This window comes from Cherax quadricarinatus, chromosome 61 (assembly GCF_038502225.1).
Source record: "Cherax quadricarinatus isolate ZL_2023a chromosome 61, ASM3850222v1, whole genome shotgun sequence".
NCBI classification, from domain to species: Eukaryota; Metazoa; Arthropoda; class Malacostraca; order Decapoda; family Parastacidae; genus Cherax; species Cherax quadricarinatus.
In genome coordinates, this window is record NC_091352.1 from 15632514 (window position 1) to 15638513 (window position 6000).

General features: G+C 41.8%; 1 long non-coding RNA gene across 1 annotated transcript in view; it reads right to left on the reverse strand.

Annotated features, from left to right (window-relative positions):
* Positions 1-3901, reverse strand: part of LOC138854509 (uncharacterized) — a 482813-nt gene extending 478912 nt beyond the window's left edge. Inside the window, exons 1-2 of the long non-coding RNA XR_011393711.1 lie at positions 3745-3901; positions 1349-1404 (exon numbers count right to left, since the gene is read on the reverse strand). This is a non-coding gene — a long non-coding RNA (uncharacterized lncRNA). The remainder of the gene's footprint in view (positions 1-1348; positions 1405-3744) is intronic.
* Positions 3902-6000: the final 2099 nt, after the last annotated feature.

Here is a 6000-nt window from a genome sequence, read left to right on the forward strand (position 1 = left end):
GGTCATGATCATCCGGAAGAATGGTGCTTATTCATAGATGATTTTTGATTCCACGAGACGCATATACTCACTGTCATTTGGTGAGGGAAGTATACATGGGATGACATAGCGCTTCATTACATTCAACAAGAGGAAGAACAAGGAAACCGGATCATCTCTAGTGACTCTTTGGGTTGCTAGAGTCTGAGAGGCCCTCACGGTAAGCGTAAACTGGTGCTCAACATGAGGGAACGATTACAGGAGGTACGGGTACCAAAGAGGTGTTATGAAACTGGTTCCCAGTCATGTAGGAGTCGGGGGAAACGAAACTACAGATTAACGTCCTTAGGAAGCAATATATTTCTCTCGTGCCTTATGCAATATCCAAAACCCGCTCGGCTATAGGAGAAGAAAATCCAAGAGACCTGACAAAGATCGTGGGAGATAACTCAGCCCCCGCAGAGGGACAAACCCGCCATACAGGACTGGGACTTCTGCAATAAATTCCGGAAATCAGAGTTGGGGGATGTGTATGAATATGTAACACTAGTTGTAACAAGACCATTGCTGCGACACAGCAATCACGTCAACCCACCTACTTCTAAACTCTCACATGTATGATCACAACCTACGATGCTTAAGGACACACACACACACACACACACACACACACACACACACACACACGGGATCCTTGGATCTCCTCTGGGATATAAGTATTTTGACTAATGACTTCTTAACATAGTACTGGACTCTCTCAGACACAGCTAACACGCAAAGTATCTCTAATTTGTATGTTAGCTCTAATATGATCCATATCAAAATTAAAAGAAAATATATATAGAACCGAATCTTTCAATTCGTGTCGTCCAAGGCCCAACACGCCTCAAGTGAGCACATGGGCAAAACGTTGCAACACATGCCTCTAGTTATCATAATCGTTTTGAGACAGTAAACACAGTACACACATTAACCAGCGCTGATGTAGAGACGAATCTACAGACTAACAGTAAAGACGATCATCATTTTTTTCCCTCTGAGGAGTAAACTAACAACAACTGTTTAATACTAGTTACAGTGCTATCGTAATTACCTCACGCTTGTAGGGACGTCAGATCAAGACCCCCACGAACTCATCCTTGCGCTATCGAAGGATTTAATTACAAGTTCCTCTGGCGCAAGACAAAATATTCCGAAAATGTAACTCTGATTTCTGCGAAGGTTTAAAACTCACTAAACCAAGAATTCCCCCATCACCCTCCCCCCCCCCCCCACTACATCTCTGCCTGTCCCCACACCACCATAAAACACCGGTCCTACCCTTAGGACAAATCAGAAATACTTTATACAAAGTATAATTATTACATACCTGTATTTTATCTGGAGCTTCACTTGTCCCTCGATGAGCTGTCGGGTGGAGCTTACCTGAGGTGGCAAAGATAATAATAATTGTGTTTTTTTTCCACTATACATAGATTTAAAGGAACTTTCCATATTTAATTTAAAAAGGAAATAATGAAATATCACGTTTTTGGAATCGAGTCTAATACTTTTTAATTTACAACAGAACCCTTATACACTGCCAGGCAGACTTTAGACTTGCATATTAAAATGTGAATAAGACACACGCACCAGTCTGGCATCTTTACTCACACGTGTCTCGTTTATCTACTTGCCAGTATTATTTATCATTTATATAATATTTATGCAACTGCTTGCAAAAACAGTTGCACTGCTTTTGCACTGCTCACCTTGTGGTGTCGAGTGAGCAAGATTGTAGTTGTTGCTGTTGTTGGCTTACCTGGGGCACCAGCAAGCCTAAAGCAGCCTGGGTTTGTTGGCTTATACGGGGCTTTAGGCAGCCTGAAGATGCCAGTAACCTCGTCTCAGCCCGGAACAGTCTGGATATTAATAATAATATTCCAGCATCAGTCCTAGTGTATACCAAAGCCTCAAGTTATATTTGCAGGAAGCGCTAAACCCGTGTGGGTCAGATTATTATAATTATGGGGGAGCACTAAACCCGTAGGATTATACAGCGCATGTGAGGGGGGAATTGAAGGTATTCAGGCTCAGTTCAGGGAACCTGAGCAAAGATCCAATTCCCTACATCAAGAGCCCCTCACCAGCGTCAAGGCATCTGCCATGAAGAGCGTGTGGGTCAGAGCCTGTGGTTCCTTGAATAAACAGCAAAAATTAATTACCTAAATTATTATCTACAAGGGTCATACAGCAAGAAGACCTTTAACGGAGACCTTTAAGACACTTTGTTGTTGTTTTTGTAATCTCTATTTTTTTTTTACTTTAATTTTTCTCTTAACACTAGAACCCCTCATTTGATCGGATTCAAATTTGGAACACTTGTGGACGGTAACAAGGATCAGAGTCTAGGAACACCCGCCATGTACAGGTTCCCCTACGATCAAACTTACTAAACCCATTCCCAGCATCTTGGAATGACTGATAACTTAAAAAACCTGAGTGACGCTGCTTCAAACGTTCTGAAACACAAGCCTCATAATTTGACGAAGATAGAGAGTGAGTCCTGAGGGTTAGTGCTGATTCGATCAGTTTGTATGTAAAATTATGTGAAATTTTGACTCCCTTTTAATCTTGATGATAATATACGCGTCTACCTCTTTTGAATGACTTTAATATTTAATGGTTGATGCATTATACAGCAGTGATGGTTCCCACTCAGTCTGGTTTGTGTAGGGGGAATATTTTAAGTAGTAAATATGGTTTTAAACTTCGGATCGTTGGAATTTATCAGATTGAACTACCTTTAGGAAAAAAATCTTAAGAGATTGTAGAGAATCTTAAAATTAATACACTGGAAATTATAGGAAAAATTAAAATACTGAAACCTCTCATTTTTAAGTTTCCCCAAGTTTAGTGTACCTTTAAATACTGCACGACATGATACCTGAGCCGTCCATCAGTCAGCTACAGTTTTCTCGTACCAAGATTCTCATTTATAACTTCAGAACGCCTTATTCAATCGGCTTCAAATTTCAACTGTTACCGAGTGGAGGGTCTTAGAAAAATTGACAAGCACAGGTGCTCGCCACTCAATTATTTTTATAGACCAATGCCGAAAATGATTTCTACGAGATTACTTTTAAGGATCCTCTCTCGAGTATCACAACTCAAATATTACCGAGTGATTAACTTGAATTGTTATGAATTGTAGATTCAAATATACACAAGCACATGATGGTGGTGACAGCGATGGTGCATGCACAGGCATGTATACATACATTAATGTTGCAAACATACGTACATTCAAATATACACTTATACACATCATACCTATACCCGTGCATACATGTACACATGCACACACAATACACACACATGCATATATTTTCACATATACGTATGCACACTTACATACGTAGGTGTGAAAACATGCATAACTCTGCAACGCATACACCTGCAGAAAACGCACACACACATAGTATATATACCCGAGTGTATATGAATATGTATATATATGTGATTTCTGGCGGATGTATGCGTGTGCAGATGAACTGAGGTAGAGAGGGCTGGACTATGGAATACAGGGCCACCTTTACCTGGATCACGCAACTACTAAATAAATCATAATAATTATATCAGCTGCGCTTTCACGACACCAACTGAGCAATTAACCGGCCGACACTTCCAGCCGTAGCTAAGGTTCTTACCATCAACAACACCACTAAGTAAGTCAATAAAGATATTATCGTCTCATTAAATAAGGAGAATACTCAGCATTCTTACCGCTGGTGCGAGGGTAATACTCATGATGATGATCGTAATTATCACGCGCAGACACAGACAAGAGAGAGGCACACAGAGAGGCAGACGACACCTGCCACAACCTTCCTTCCTAGCTACCTGGGACGAAGTGTTATTTTTGAAACAATTCTAGAGCAGTTCGAAGCAGTTGGTTTGGTTGGTTCACTCAGGAAAATGGAGCTTGAAGCCTATCGACTACATGAGGGTTAATTATTATGGTTGCACGTAGCTTGTTCACCACCTGTCAAGAATACTTTAATCCCTAGAGTAGGGATTATACTGTCAGTGTATGCTTAATGAGAGATATTTCGGTGTTAGTACATGAGTCATGATGATTGCTTTGAGGGGACCTGAACTAGAGTTTGTCACAGCCACGCTGGCTGAAGATTCGTCTGTAAAAACTTGTACTTGTGGTCATAGTGGTGGCCCATGCTAATCTCCCTATGGTGTATATATATACCTAGTTGATAAATCTTATTGTAGCCAGCTGGCCCAGTGGTTAACGCATTGGCCTGGAGTTTTACCACTCACTTCCCATGGGTTCAATCCCCACCCGTACCCTGGTATGTTTACTCTGTATCATCTTCCTTCTTAAGGAAGGATGGCACCCTATAAAATCTGTAACTCTCTCGCATTACGAGACGGCTTAGTTGAATGTTGGAAGGTCTCGTGCAGAGTCTTGTAGAACTTACTACTACTGCTGCTATCACTCCCCTTTATATCTCTTCTGCCACTAAAACTACTCTCTAATTTCTACTACCACCACTACTTCTACAACTGTTACAACTTCCACTACCAGCCTCACAACTACCATTTCTTTTTCTTCCTCTCTTGGTCCCGTCCCTGTCCCCCTCTCCTATATATACAGGCTCCCTGACTCTCTTGTATCAGTGTGACTTGTAAACGGTCCAAGTCGGACGGACGTCGTCGTAAGCTTCTCTCTCCTATGTGCGGGTTATTTGTGTATTGTTCCAGTCACGGTATTCAGCCCTTTTTTGATCTTTAATGGAGTCCTTCCAGGACGCTGGTAGTGAATCCTACAACCTTGGTCCTAGGATACCCACATGTGCCAATCCTTGCTAGACTCTTGCCCTGGATGCCGTACACAAGTGTTGAAAATTTGAAGCCGATCGGATGAGACGTTCTCGAGTTATAAGCAAAATAATATTTTGCTTATAACTCGAGAACGTCTCATCCAATCGGCTTCAAATTTTCAACACTTGAGAATTGACATGAAGGATATAAAAAAAATTGCAAGCACTTACCCTTCGAAGATACTAAATAAAATTAATAATTTAAACGTGATAAACGAGAGAATAAGACCAACAAATAACCTGGAGTGCAAATATAAGGCCGAATAATGGATGAAAGCTGGAAGACATTAAACTATAAGCGGCCATTGCTAAAATCCCCAACATAAGTGGCGATTAGGAACTCAAGTTACGACATTAAAGAAACAGCTTAAGTTAGAGCAGGTGGGAGTTATGATCACGGACCTGGAGCTAAATTCACCTGGAATTATTCAAAAGATTTAAGGAATTACCGGATTTAACAAAAAATAAATGTTTATTCTCGAGGCTAGGAAATGGAGTGGTGGTCAAGTTAGTGGAGTGGTGGTCAAGTTAGTGGAGTGGTGGTCAAGTTAGTGGACTGGTGGTCAAGTCAGTGGACTGGTGGTCAAGTTAGTGGACTGGTGGTCAAGTTAGTGGACTGGTGGTCAAGTTATTGGACTGGTGGTCAAGTTAGTGGAGTGGTAGTCAAGTGGACTGGTGGTCAAGTTAGTGGACTGGTGGTCAAGTTAGTGGACTGGTGGTCACGTTAGTGGAGTTGTGGTCAAGTTATTGGACTGGTGGTCAAGTTATTGGACTGGTGGTCAAGTTAGTGGAGTGGTAGTCAAGTGGACTGGTGGTCAAGTTAGTGGACTGGTGGTCAAGTTAGTGGACTGGTGGTCAAGTTAGTGGACTGGTGGTCAAGTTAGTGGACTGGTGGTCAAGTTATTGGACTGGTGGTCAAGTTAGTGGAGTGGTAGTCAAGTGGACTGGTGGTCAAGTTAGTGGACTGGTGGTCAAGTTAGTGGACTGGTGGTCAAGTTCGTGGACTGGTGGTCAAGTTATTGGACTGGTGGTCAAGTTAGTGGACTGGTGGTCAAGTTAGTGGAGTGGTGGTCAAGTTAGTGGAGTGGTGGTCAAGTTAGTGGAGTGGTGGTCAAGTTAGTGGAGTGGTGGTCAAGTTAGTGGA